This window comes from Dipodomys merriami, unplaced genomic scaffold (genome assembly GCF_024711535.1).
Source record: "Dipodomys merriami isolate MVZ:Mamm:240054 unplaced genomic scaffold, mDipMer1.0.p SCAF_135, whole genome shotgun sequence".
Lineage (NCBI taxonomy): Eukaryota > Metazoa > Chordata > Mammalia > Rodentia > Heteromyidae > Dipodomys > Dipodomys merriami.
In genome coordinates, this window is record NW_027202660.1 from 658677 (window position 1) to 673878 (window position 15202).

General features: G+C 36.0%; 1 non-coding gene across 1 annotated transcript; it reads right to left on the bottom strand.

Annotated features, from left to right (window-relative positions):
- Positions 1-14774: 14774 nt before the first annotated feature.
- On the bottom strand, positions 14775-14876 carry LOC138825155 (U6 spliceosomal RNA). Its single transcript, XR_011371358.1, has one exon. It is a non-coding gene; the product is annotated as a U6 spliceosomal RNA (small nuclear RNA).
- Positions 14877-15202: the final 326 nt, after the last annotated feature.

Genomic DNA, 15202 nt, shown 5'->3' on the forward strand with positions numbered 1-15202 from the left:
CCTTGGCTCAGGCCGAAATTTTCTGAATAGAGACCTGGAAACAAAATAAATCAAAGAAAGGTTGGACAAATGGGATTGCATAAAGTTGCAGAGCTTCTGCAGGGCAAATGACATAGCTAGCAAGATCGATAGAAATCCCACGGATTGGGAGAAGATCTTTACTAGCCATACAACGGACAAGGGTCTCATATCTAAAATATACTTGGAACTCAAAAAATTAAACCGCCCAACAACAAATCCTCAAAGAAACAACTGCCCAATAAATAAGTGGGAGAAAGACTTAAAGAGGAACTTCTCTGAAGAAGAAAGTAGGATGGCCAATAGACACATGAAGAAATGCTCAACCTCCCTAGCCATAAAAGAAATGCAAATCAAAACAACATTGAGATATCACCTCACTCCAGTTAGAACGGCAAAAATCAAGGACTTTAACAACAACAGATGCTGGAGGGGATGTGGACAGAAAGGAACCTTACTTCATTGTTGGTGGGAATGTAAACTTGTTCAACCACTTTGGAAAGCAGTATGGGGGTTCCTCAAAAGACTTCACATAGAACTCCCCTATGACCCAGCAATCCCACTTTTGGGCATTTACCAAAATGTTTACAAACAAGACCACACTAAAGCTACTAGCACAACTATGTTTATTGCAGCATTATTTACCATAGCTAAGATATGGAACCAACCCAGATGCCTTTCAGTAGATCAAGAAAATGTGGTATATATACAGAATGGAATTCTATGCCTCCATCAGAAAGAATGACATTGCCCCATTTGTTAGGAAATGGAGGAACTTGGAAAAAATTATATTAAGTGAAGTATGCCAGGCCCAAAGAAACATAGGTGCCATGATTTCCCTTATTTGTAATATCTAGTATATGTATGAGTCAAGGGCAAAAGGTCAGTTAATGTGATGTCAGGAAAATGAACCCTTAGATGTGTGTTTTAATGTTTTTATCTTTCATGCATGTGTTTCTAACGCATTTATAAGATTATCTCTTTGTCGCTTTGTATGTCCCTCCCCCACAGTATAACCCCTGCTTTCACTATATTTGATGTCAGTATAAATTGTGGAGGAGATGGGGAAAAACCAGTTGTTTAAGGATACAGGTGGACCTGTTGCAACAATGAGAAGTACAAGTTGTCATGTCCAAAACGAGCTTTACAACGTCGGTGCGGGGGGGGGGGGGGGGAAGGGATGGGAAGGAGAAGGATTGGGATTGGGGGGTAGGGGGAAGGCTGGGAAGGGATGTGAAGGGTAAACACAAGAGGAGACTGCAATGCTTGGTAAGAAATGTACGCATTATCCTGCCCATGTAATTGTAACTCCTCTGTACAATATGTTCACAAGTAAAATAAAATTAAATTAAAAAAAAAGAAAACGTCAGGGACAGAGTTTCCTTCAAGCATTGGGATTGTTTTATTGTACAGTAAAAAGGAAATCACATATTAACTTGAACTTTGTCATTCCTCTATGTTCCATTCCTCTCCTGGGATCAGTTTCCACATCCAGTAACCGTTATTTCCAGTAACAACCAATGGTGTTGCTTGAGGTATAATGAACAGGATTTATCGTAGGATACAATTGGATTCAACATACTTGTCAATAAATGTAACACATACCATCAGCAGAAGCAGGGACAAGAACCACATGATCTTTATATGGATTTAGAAATCTTTTAATAAGCTCCAATACCCCTTTATGATTAAAAGGTCTGAGAAGCTAGGAATGCATACAACTTTCCTCAATATTATACAGAGTATGCGTATGACAAAGAATGTACCTAACAGTGGACACATGAAGATATTAAAATCTGGAATGAAGTCTAGACTAAAACTCTTCTACACAGCTCTTTAAAAACCACTTGACCCACAACTATTTTTCTAATAAAACAATTGTTAATACCAGAAAAGTCTTATTAATTTTTCTTGCATCGGTTGCTTAAAGATTTGTGATAAGCTGGGCTTCTCAATAAACTCTAAAGCAGAAATATTTGTCTTGGAGTCCGTGGATGCTTTAAACCTGTGTTTTAATTCACAATATTACATTAAATGATTTAAGGGTTTTGTATCATTTCAAACATTTGTGGTGTAATGAATGATCTTTGTTAAACATGTATTCTGTAAAGTGCCATAGTCTTTTTATGTGTAGTGTATTTAAATATATATCATATAAAATACATACACAATTTGTGTGAAAGATGTGCAATAACAAAGGTGTATGTATATATATATATATATATATATATATATATATATATATATATATATATATATATATATATATATTGGAAACTGGACAGGAGTCGAAACGGGGTGTTTCTGTTTTGGCAGAGGAGAATCACACATTTTTTACTTGCATGGCCTCATCATTAGCGTTAAACAATTTTAATGCTACAAAAATTTTATGTGAAGAAATGACTGCTATGAACTCATTTTCTCTTAGGTCTAAAATAAAATAATCACTCTAAGTGAGTGAAGCCAGACCCAGTTAATGCTAATCTTTCATGTGAAATGTGAAGCTCCCATGTTGCCTTTTTCTGTTGGTGTGATAACTAGTAATTGGTACATTCTCACTAGAGAGCTATTTCTTAACATAAACCAGGTTAATGCTACACCACTGTTCTTAGCCATGAGTCTGGCTTAGAATGGAGTTCTCTGTGCAATAACTTTTGGCCACTGGAAATCCCTGGCCTCCAGTTGTGTTTGGGTACCAATGACTCCATTGGCCCCAAGAGTTGAAGGGATGACTGGGATTTCAACTGAGATTGTGGTGAAAATCCACCCAAGGCTGAGGGGGGCAAGAGGTGCTTTGGAGGAACTTGGCACCATTTGAAATTCAGTAGCCATTTGAGCCAAATATAAAATTGTATTTACAACTGACAGACTCAATTTGAGCCTTCAAATTTGTGGTTATTCTATTGTAAAGTAATATGTTGTTTATCTAGCATTTATTAGATTTTTATGCATATGTATTTTCACAATGTGCTCCTCAATTTGAATTAAACCAGATTTTGCAAACTCAAAAAATAATAAAATAAAATCTGGAATGAAACAAGGATGTCCACTCTCTACTACTCTTCCATATAGTAGTGGACATTCTAGCAAGAGCAATAGGCAAGAGAGAAACATAACGGGGATCCAAATAAGGAAGAAGTAAAACGATCCCTTTGTACAGATGAAACTATCCTGTATTTACAGACCCTGTACCTACCTTCCCAAGTTAGTAAAGGTGTTGCTAACCTTTAGCAATGTAGCAAGGGTATAAAATCCACAAGAATCAGTAGTCTTTCTTTGTTACCAACAATGGGAACATCCAGGTTGAAATCCAAAAAACAACCTCATATGTATTAGCCTCAAAATCAACTCAAATCTAAACAAAACAAAACAACAACAAGAAAACTACGAATAAATTTAACCAAAAATGTGAAGGACTTCTACTGTGAAAATTTAAAAATATAAAAAGAGAAATTGAAGGAGATTCAAGGAAATGCAAAATCTTTCAATGCTTTCACAAATAACATTGTGAAAACTGCACTACTGCCCCCAAACAATTGACAATGCACTACCCATCAAAATCCCAACAATATTCTTCAATACAGTAGAGAAAGCAATCCAAATTTAATATGAAATTAGAGAATTACAGATGAAAAAGTAGGCTTAGAAATGAACTCATGGGCCTATAATCATCTTACATACACACACACACACACACACACACACACACACACACACACACACACACACAAACACACAATGGAATTCTATTCACCCATTAGAAAGGATGTCTTTTCACCAGTCTTAAGGAAAATGAAAGGCTTGGGAAATTTATGCTAAAAGAAAGGAATGCAGACGCAGAAAAATACAGGTTTCATGGATTCATTCATTTATGGTAGCTAAAAGGTGCCTACAAATCTACAAGTAAACAAGACAGATTCTACCCCTTCCCAGTTAGAATGGCCATTATCAATAAAACTAATAAGAGCAAATGCTGCCATGGGTGTAGCCAATTGGGAACCTCCCTGGGCTGGCTTTGAACCATGATCCTCAGATCTCAGCCTCCTGAGTAGTAAGGATTACAAGCGTGAGCCACCAGCACCCGTCTCCAATTGGGAATTCTATTACAGTGTTGGTGGGAAGTTAAACTTGTTCCACTCCTCTGGAATGCAGTATGGAGTTTCCTCAAAAGACTAAACATAGATCTCTCTTATGACCCCGTAATTCCCCTCATGGGCAGTAATCTAATAAATAAACAAGCTCACATTAACGCTACAAGCATAACCATATTCAGGGCCTGGGCCCAGAGTTCAAGGACTGGAAAAATATGTTACCACTGTTGGTATTTGATCCCGAAAATATGAACTTTTTGACATAAGATAACAAACCATTGTATTTGCAGTAGCTAGGACAGGATTTAAATGTTGTGAGTGATAAAATGGCTTCTTTGTTGAATGTTAGGAAAAGATGTAGGCAGTCCAAAAAAAGGGAGATTTTTTTGGTCTTGGTCCAAGGGCTTTAAGTCTGGGCTTGTGTACTGTCTCTGCGCTCTTCAACACAAATGGAGATAAGAGTCTCAGGGACTGTCCTGCCAGGCTGGCTTTGAAAAGCAGTCCTCAGTTCTCAGCTTCCTGAGTAGCTAGGATTACAACTGTGAGCCTCTGGCACCAGGCTAAAAATGGGGGATTTTTAAAAAAGAAAATCCCCCTCTTCATCTATGTCTAAACCTCACATATCACTATTAGAACACTTCACCCTCAACTCCATTTCATCAGACATTTGTAAATTTTCTGTTTTCCTTCATGTGGGAATACTGCAGTAAATATCAACTCAGCTGTGGGAATGGATCAATTGTATGGTATTTGCTAGCACATAAATCAGCACATCAAAACAAATGAAACCCTCATTTGGAATATTTTTTCTCTTTTTATTACAAATCTGTGCTTGATTCCTTCCTAATGTGATATTGGACCTCGTAACTGAGTGATGACGTTTTCTTTCTCTTCAGCAATTGGCTTTCTCCTACATGTGGTCAAATATTTAAGAATGCAAAGATTTCCATTGATAATTCATCAAGCTGACCTCTAAGAGAATGCACATATCTGGAATTTGGTCTGCTGTCTTGTTCTTATATGCACAGGCTTTCTAAGATTTATTTGCTGTACAAGGAAGTGTATTTTCCAATCTTCGTGTGACCAATTTTAGTCTCTCTGATCAGTCTTTTGACCCTCTCTCTGAAGTCTTATTTCAGTCTGCCTCATAAAAATATATTAGTTATCAGATAAATGACTCTCAGCTTCCGTATTTTGCCTGACTTCATGTAGGCTGTGATAGTTGCCCTGAGTTGCTGTTCCTACTGGAGTTGTGTTTTGTTTTGTTTTTAGAGGCCTAGGATTACTATTCAAGGTAGTAGCTTCTCTGGACCCCTTTCATCCCCAGGCCTAGAGTCAATGGGTTTTTTCCTAAAGATACTAAGAACAGCTGAATAAATTCCTGTTTTAATTGTCTCAAAATGAGGCAATCCGGCATCCTTGCAAAGCCATGGATAATCCAATGTAACCACTTAAAAAATGGTCTATCAAGATGGCTTTTCAAGGTTGACTGTGAAAAATGTTCATTTCCAAGTCAACAACATAAAACAGATCACATCCCTGGGAGCTGACTTTTGGAAAGAAGGTACCCCTTCCTTCCTTCTTTTATGATAGACCAAACCATAATATTCTGCAGTTGTGGTCAGCCTTGAGCACATTTCCCTTATAACATTCTGTAGTGTAAAAGAGGACCAACTATCAAAATAAAGGAGAAAATACTTATCTACTACACACTGATTTATCTTTTTTATATCTGTTCTTATTTTCATTACATCAAACATGGATAATTTAAACTTGGGATTAAACAAGTGGCAAAATATTGATAGAATAAACATTCAGTTTACCTTCATATATCCAATATAATACACTTAACCCTTTATGGAAAAAATAAATCCAACAATAGAAACAATGGCAGGGATATAAAATAATCCTCAACTCAGAAACTCAGTCTCTCTATAAATATTTATTTGGTAGAAAACAATAAAATTTAATTAATGAATGTGACTTTTAAGTATCATCAGAAACACTCCTCATATACATAATTGTTTATAATTTTATAGATGTCACCTTGGCAAGAATTTAATATGCATGTAGAAATCAAATTTCCACAATTTAAGCTAGATGAGAGGAGCCAAACTCTGATGTACTGTGTGGTGTGAATATTACCACAGTGCTGAACCCTTCCACCTAATACCAAGTCATGTGCAATAATTTATTATTTGATGTTAAGATGAGTGCGAAGTGTAGAAAACACTTTGAATTATTACATCAATTCACAGAAATGAAACAATAATTATGTCATTCGTTTAAATTCTAATGCTTCTCAATTTTACAATTCATGCTATATATTATTGAACTTAGTTTCACTTTCTATTCTATAGATACTGAAATAAAAATTATATATTAAACATTCAATATTAAGAAATCAATAAGAAGTAACCTAATTTTAAAATGATATACTATTAAACTGTGATTTGAAGTATAGTTCCAACAAGTTGTGAGGTTAAGAAAACATTACTAGAATTATTAGTAACATTTTATAACTTACCAGCTTGTTATTTGTTTACTAATTGTGTCATTTTTTATTCTTGGTCCAAGTTATCTCTTCACCTTAATTGTTTAGTTTTCTATTTTATCTCTATTGGTTTACTGATTGTACATTTTGTTTTCCCTTTTTAGTGACTGACATGAGGCTGAAAATCTGCATCCTAGTTTATTACTTCCTATGTTAAAGTCAAATTACTGCTCTCCACAGCTGTTTCACTCTTCTTTGTATAGTACAGTATTTCCCCGCTCACATCTCCTGTATTGCTGCTTGCTATCATGTATTTTATGTTTTATATTTAAATTTTATTGTCAAGTTAATGTACAGAGGGGTTATAGTTACATAAGTAAGATAATGAATTCATTTCTTTTATAACTTGTTATCCCTTCGCACATTTTTCTCCCTCTTTCATCCCAATGCCCCCCAAGACTATTTCCAACGTATTGTCTTGTGAGTATCACTGTTGCATAAGTTCCCCCTTTTGTCCTTTGTCTCACCATTTTGCTTTTTCCCTTGCCCTTAACTAGTTCGGATCAACATATTTACAATATCCAGGGTATCAAAATCAAATACAGTTCCTACAGAGGATAAACCATAGGCGTGGAAAACACAAAAGGATAAAAAGAAATCACATATTACATTTAGAACAACAAGAAATAACATATCTTGGAGATCATTTCCCTTGGAATCACCACACACCCTCATATGTACATAGCTATTGAGCTATTCTTCTCATCTACTAAGATTATCCTTGATGTACACAATAATGCTCCCCTATTACACAGTAATTGCACTTCTTGGCATTTACCCAAGTGATCACAAACAAGATCACACTAAAGCTACCAGAACAATTATGTTTATCACAGTATTATTTATGATAGCTAGGCTAAGGAATAAACCCAGACACTCCTCAGTAGATCAATGGATCAAGAGAATGTCACACACACACACACACACACACACACACACACACACACACACGGAATACTATGCTTCCATCAGAAAGAATGATACCACCTCATTTGTACTGATATGGAAGATCTTGGGAAAAAAATCATATTAAGTTATGTAAGCCAGACTTAAAGAAACATAGGTCCCATGGTTTCCCTTATTTGGAATTATTAGTTTACATCTAGGATAATCTCATGTATTTAAATTTGACATTTTGTTCTATGTTGAGCATACAACATTATTGCTACCTTGTTTGTTATTTCTGCAAACAGGCAGGTATATTTAAAGAATTACGTTCATGTCATCCATTACTGAAGGAAGAACATCTAAAAGAGCAGCCCCTACTAGGAAGAACAACTCCTACTCATTTAGCTTCATTCCTATCTTATGCCAGTATTGTCCTCTGTATCCTCATGTTGTACATCAAATTGTATACTTGGTCATCCTGTATATTTACTATCTTCTACATTGTGACCTAAATGCCCCAGCAATTCCAGTTTGCTTTACTTTAAAAAAATTATCTCATAATGATTGAGGTTGGTGTGTGTGTGTGTGTGTGTGTGTGTGTGTGTGTGTGTGTGTGTGTGTGTGTGTGTGTATGCGCGCGCGCGCGTAGTTTTACAGGTATCAGAAGACAACATTTTTCTTCATTTAGAATACATTTTTCAGGTCATTGTAAGCTATGCCTAATTGGAGAAATCTCTTGCTATTTTAAAGATGAAACAGAAAAATATATTTGTGCATGCACCACAGTTGTTTTATTAGTCTGTTGTTGAACACTTAACTTCTATTTATATCTGGGCAGCTGTTGTGAACAATGTGAATAACAAACAACTACACATATATTTTCCAGTTACCCAGAGAGAAATAATCAAATGATTGGTGTGTCAGATGGTATTTCAACTTTGCATTTCTTTAGAAAACTGCAAATTACTTTCTACAATGAGAATACTAACCTGTATTTTGAACAAGAGTGTAGAAAATTTCCTTTTCTCACACTCTCACCAACATTATTACATTTTGAGTTTTTTAAGGGCAGGTTTTTACAATGTGCAGAACCCCAGCCTGGCCTTAGACCCAAATCCTCTTACTCCAAACTGCTAAATGCTTGGAATTACAAGCCTTTTAACCACACCTGGTTCCTTTGATTTTTTTGATAAGAGTTGTTATAGTTATGAAGTAGTATCATAGTAATTTTCAATTGCATTTCTATAATGACTTCTGTTCACAAAGCATTAACCTAGCATAGAAGTGGTATTAAACACAACTTTGTAAACACACTGGCGCTTTTCAGGACTTTTTGGAAAACGTGTCTATTCAGAACTTTTGTCCATTTTTAATCGTTTCTTGTTAATCTCATCTTTAATCTCTCTATACAAAATCAATACTTAATTCAATATAGTAGAAAGAAAAAAATTAAGCAACTCCTAACATTTTTCAATTTTCAATAATATTATTTAAATAATTTTTTTTTACACTTAAGACTATATAAATAAATTTAGTTAGACCTTTTACAAGGCTATATGTATTTTATTTATTTTTCGTTCATGGCTCTTTCCAAAGCCTGCGTGTCTAATTTTTCTAGGTTTCTTTCAGTCCCATGTAGTTCAGATTTCAAACTGAAGTATAAATGGAAAGAAGCACAGAAACAATAGAGTTCCTCTCATCTGATGATGCCTCTACAAGAATGAGGAAAGAGTTCAATCTTCTAAGGACCTTTGATTGGCTATCAAAAAGAGAATTCATTCCTCTAGGTCTTCCCTATTTTTGCAATTTAACTTAAATGATGTAAAACACAATATACTACTCAGAGACTTTTACGTTTTCATCAGTTTTGCACATTTTAATATGGACTTCACCTCAGTCTACAACATTCCTTCATTATTCTGTCCCTGATGTTTTTATACTGTCAAGATATAATAAAACCGGTTTGATTTACAGCATGAGAAGTTATCCACCTGGCTGACTTTGAAGCAGAGCATGGTCAATAGACAACATTCCTTCTGGTTTCTCATTACATGTAATGGCTTTTGTAATACTGATTGCATTCTATTTAGTATTTTTTAAAAAAAACTGCTGGCTAGTTTGTGACCATTTGGGTAAATGCCCCAAAGTGGTATTGTTGGATCATAGAGGAGTTCTATGTGGAGTCTTTGGAGGAAACTCCATACTACTTTCCAAAGCTGTTGAACAAGTTTACACTCCCAACAATAATGCATTAAGGTTCCATTCTGTCCACATCCCCACCAGCATCTGTTGTTTTTAGAGTTCATGATTATAGCCATTCTAACTGGGGTGATATGGTATCTCAATGTTGTTTTGATTTGCATTTCTTTTATGGGTAGAGAGGTTGAGCATTTCTTCATGTGTCTATTGGCCATACTTATTTCCTCTTCAGAAAAGTTTCTCTTTAAGTCTTAAGCTCACTTATTTATTGGACAGTTGTTTCTTTGAGGATTTGTCGTTGGGGGATTTAGTTTTTTTGGGTTCCATGTATATTTTAGATATGAGACTCTTGTCCATTACCAGCACAACTATGTTTATTGAAGCATTATTTATCATGGCTAAAATATGAAACAAACCCAGATGTCCCTCACTAGATGAAAGGATGAAGAAAATGTGATATATATATATATATATATATATATATATATATATATATATATATATATATATACACACACACAATGGAATTCTATGCCTCCATCAGAAAGAATGACATTGCCCCATTTGTTAGGAAATGGAAAGACTTAGAAAAAATTATATTAAGTGAATTAAGCCAGGCCCAAAAAAACATAGGTAATAGGTCCCATGGTTTCCCTTATTTGGAAAAACTATTATATGTCTGAGACAAGCAGAAAAGGTCAGATAAGTTGATGTTAGGTGAAATGAACCCCAAGATAAGGATTCAATTGATTTTTTTCTTTATTGCAATTGTTTCAAACATTTATAAGATTATTTCTTTGTTGATTTGTATGTCCATCCCCCATGGTATAACCCATGCTTTCACTGTATTTGTTGTTGGTATAGCTTGTGGAGGGGAAAGGAAAAAACAAATCATTTAAATAGGGATGCAGGTGACTCATTGTAATAATGAGATGTACAAATCCTTATGTCGAAAAATGAAATTTACATCTTTGGTGGGGAGGGAGAGTTTATGGGATGAGGAGTGTGGAGGGAGATGGGAAGGGATGGGAACAAGAAGCAAAGGAGGCATCAATGCTTGATAAGAAATATACTCATTATCTTGCCCATGTAATTGTAATTGTTATTCCTAGCAGTTTATGTTAAGTATTTCACAAGTTTTTTTTCTCTTAATTCTGAAGAAAACATTTGCTATAATTCTAATATTATTAACATTTTAGTGTTAGAAAATATTGTAATTAAAGGCACTAAGTGCATGGCCCAAATACACACAGTGGGGAAAGAAATGATTCAAAATTTCAAAAAGTAAGCAATAAAAAAGTAGGTAAAATCCTCTCCATTCCCTTACTCTTTCAACTCAATATTCATGCTGTCCAAGAAATAATAGCATAGCAATTATTTCCCACGGTAATTGTTTTCTGTCACATTTTCTCTTCAACACAATGTTGGTGACATTGGGTTATCATGCTCAGAGCTGAGCTCATAAATTTAGGTCTAAAGAGAGCCAAATTTCTTCTGTAGCACATTTCCAGTATACATTTTAAAAAGTACTAAAGGTCTGGGAAGGTGGCTCAGTGGTAGAGCGCTTGCCTTGCATGCATGAGGCCCTGGGTTCGATTCCTCAGCACCACATAAGCAAAAAAGAAAAAAAGGCGGAAGTGGCGCTGTGGCTCAAGTGGTAGAGCACTAGCCTTGAGCTGAAGAGCTGAGGGACAGTGCCCAGGCCCAGAGTTCAGGCCCCACGACCGGACCCGCCCCCCCCAAAAAAAGCAGTACTAAAACTAGCTGGTAGCTGGAGGCTCACACTTATAATCCTGGCTACAAAGGAAGCTGAGATCTGAGGAATGCGCTTCAAAGCAAGCCCAGGCTGGAAAGTCTGTGAGACTCTTATCTCCACTAAACAACTAGGAAAGCAGAAGTGGCACTGTGCCTCAAGAGGTAGAGCACTCACCTTCAGCTGAAAGGCGCAGGGAGAGCAACCAAGCCCAGAGTTCATGCCGCATGACCAATTAAAAAAAAAAAGATTAAAACTTTTAAATACCATCACTTACTGTCTTTTAAGAATCCAAAAATGAAATAAATTCACATATAATCACTCCAAAATGCTTTAAAAGTGGGAGATGGTAAACAAGCCTCCATGAAGTAAATTTTCTTCTACTTTTTAAATTATTCTGAAAGCCTTGTGCTGGTTGGTCACACCTCTAATCCTGTCTACTCGGGTATCTGGTCAGGAACCTGAGATCTGTGGATAACCGTTAGAAGCGAATCAGGACAGAAAATATTCATGAGATTATTTTTAAAAAATTACAATGGAATTCTATGCCTCCATCAGAAAGAATGACATTGCCCCATTCGTTAGGAAATGGAAAGGCTTGGAAAAAATTATATTAAGTGAAGTAAGCCAAGCACAAAGAAACATAGGTCCCATGGTTTCCCTTATTTGCAATATCTAGTATATGTATGAGTCAAGCAGAAAAGGTCAGATAATGTGATGTTAGGAAAATGACCCCTTACATATGTATTTAAATGATTTTTCTTTCATGAATTTTTTTCTAACGCATTTATAAAATTATTTCTTTATTGCTTTGTATATCCCTCCCCCACAGTATAACCCCTGCTTTCACTATATTTGATGTCAGTATAATTTGTGGAGGAGAAGAGGAAAAACCAGTTGTTTAAGGATACAGGTGGACACGTTGAAACAATGAGAAGTACAAGTTGTCATGTCGAAAACGAACTTTACAACTTTGGTGTGGGGGGGAGGATGGGATGGGGGGTGGGGGGAGGCTGGGAAGGGATGTGAAGGGTAAACAAAGGAGGAGGGTTCAATGCTTGATAAGAAATGTACTCATTATCTTGCCCATGTAATTGTAACCCCTCTGTACAGTATGTTCACAATAAAAAATAATAAAAATATTAAAAAAATGAATGAACTAGCAAAGAGCCAAGAATGGAGATGTAGCTTATATAGTAGCTCATCAATCTAGAGAAGAATGGCCTAGCGGGACCTTGACGCACTGAATTCAAACTCTGAGAATGAAAATGCGCAGGCATGCACATACACATACATACACAAACACACATTTATTCAAAATATCTGCATATCAGTGTTTTGCATTAATTTCTTTGTTAATGATATTATCCGGGTAAACTAGGGGAAATATTCTCTTCCATCCCATAACATTTTTATATTTTTTATTGTAAAATACTGTACAGAGTGGTTACAGTTACACGAAAAAGTAATAGTTCATTTCCTATCAAGCATTGTTACCTCCTCCTTTGTTTTTCCCTGCCATCCCTTCCTTCCCACCCCCACAAGTACACTCCCCTTCCCTACCCTCCTAAATTGTAAAGTTCGTTTTTCAACAAACTGTCTTGTGCGTCACATTGTTGCAATGGGTCATACTGTAACCTTATTTAACCGTTTTGTTTTTTCCCTTTCCATCCCCAAATTAGAGAAGTGTATATACAAGATGGAGGTGCACCAACATCAGATACAGTGTAAACAGGGGTTTAACTGTGGGGGATGAACATACAAAAAATCACATTGTACATTATAAATATATTAGAAACCACAGGAAGAAATAAAAAACCACTTGTGTCCTTATCATGGGGTTCATTTACCTTAACATCATCTTATCTAGTCATATGCACATGCTTTTGACCTTTTTTTTTAATTGTGAAAATACCATACAGAGGAGTTACAATTACATGGAAAATGTAATGAGTACATTTCTTATCAAGCATTGTTGCCTACTCCTTTTTTTCGCCTTACCATACCTTCTTTGCTTATCCCAGATATGCATTAGTTATTGCAAATAAGGGATACCACAGGCCCTATGTTTCTTTTTTTTTATTGTGAAAATGCCATACAGAGGGGTTACAATTACATGCGTGAGTTATTGAGTACATTTTTTTATTGTGAGAATACTGACAGAGGAGTTACAATTACATGGGCAAGAAAACGAGTACATTTCTTATCAAGCATTGTTGCCTCCCCTTTGTTTCCCCTTCCCAACCCTTCCCACACTCCACCACTTTCCCCACCCTGTCCTCCTCCCCCCAAAGTTGTAAAGTTCATTTTATGACATAATAACTTGTACATCTCATTGTTGCAATGGGTCCACTTGCTCCTCCTTTGTTTCCCCTTCCCATCCCTGCCCATCTCCCACCCCCTACACCCACCAACCCCTCCACCACCCCAGCCCCCCCCCCCACTGTCCACATCCCTTAACACCCGGGCCAAATCATTTTTTGACATAACGACTTGTTCATCTCATTGTTGCAATGGGTCCACCTGCATCCCTTTTTAAATGATTTGTGTTTCCCTTCCAGTGCACAAAATATACCAACATCAAATACAGTGAAAACAGGGGCTTTAGCTTGCAGGAGGAACATACAAAGCAACAAAGAATTCATCTTATAAATATCTTAGAAACAATCGCAAGAATTAAAAACCATTTGAATCCTTATCTTGGGGTTCATTTTGCCTAACGTCAACTTATATGATGTTTTCTGCTTGTAGCAGACACATACTAGTTATTGCAATTAAGGAAACCATGGGACCTATCTTTCTTTGGGCCTGGCTTACTTCACTTCTTTGGGCTGGCTTAATTCACTTAATATAATTTTTTCCATGTCTTTCCATTTCCTAACAAACTGGGTGATGTCATTCTTTCTGATGGAGGCATAGAATTCCAGTACACACACCAGTACACACACACACACACACACACACACACACACACACACACATTTTCTTGATCCATTCATTTACTGTGTGGCCTCGGGTTTGGTTCTGTATCTTAGCTTTGGTAAATAATGCTGCAATGAACATAGTTTTGCTGGTAGTTTTAGTATGGTCTTGTTTGTGATCATTTGGGTGAATGCCCAAAATGGGATTGCTGGGACTTAGGGGCGCTCTATTGTAGTCTTTTGAGGAACCACCATACTACTTTCCAAAGTCTTCGAACAAGTTTAAACTCCCAACAACAATGCATTAAGGTTCCCTTCTGTCCACATCCCCTCTAGCATCTGTTCTTTTAAAAAATCTAGAATGCTTCACGAAGTTGAGTGTCATCCTCAGTCAGGGGCTATTCTTCTCTTTATTGTTCCAATGTTAGTGTATGTGCTACTGAATTGAGCACAGAACATTTTTTATACATAAAGTGTAATTGATTTTCTTAAACTAGACAATTCCACAAAAATTAAATTCAAAAGAATTGTCGTGAAATTTTAGAACCATGTATTTCTTACATAAGAACACATTTAAGAATAAAGTCAAGTTTGACATGTCAAAAACAAAATAATACCAGATATTTGTTGTTCAACAGATGTGTAGGAGGAGGAATTCAATTATTCTGTACAAGGAACTTGCCATAATGAACACTATACAAAGTGTTAAGTTTTGTTAAAAGTTTTAATGTTTTAAATATGTTTAATTTTGGGAATTTGCTCATATATGCCAAAATTA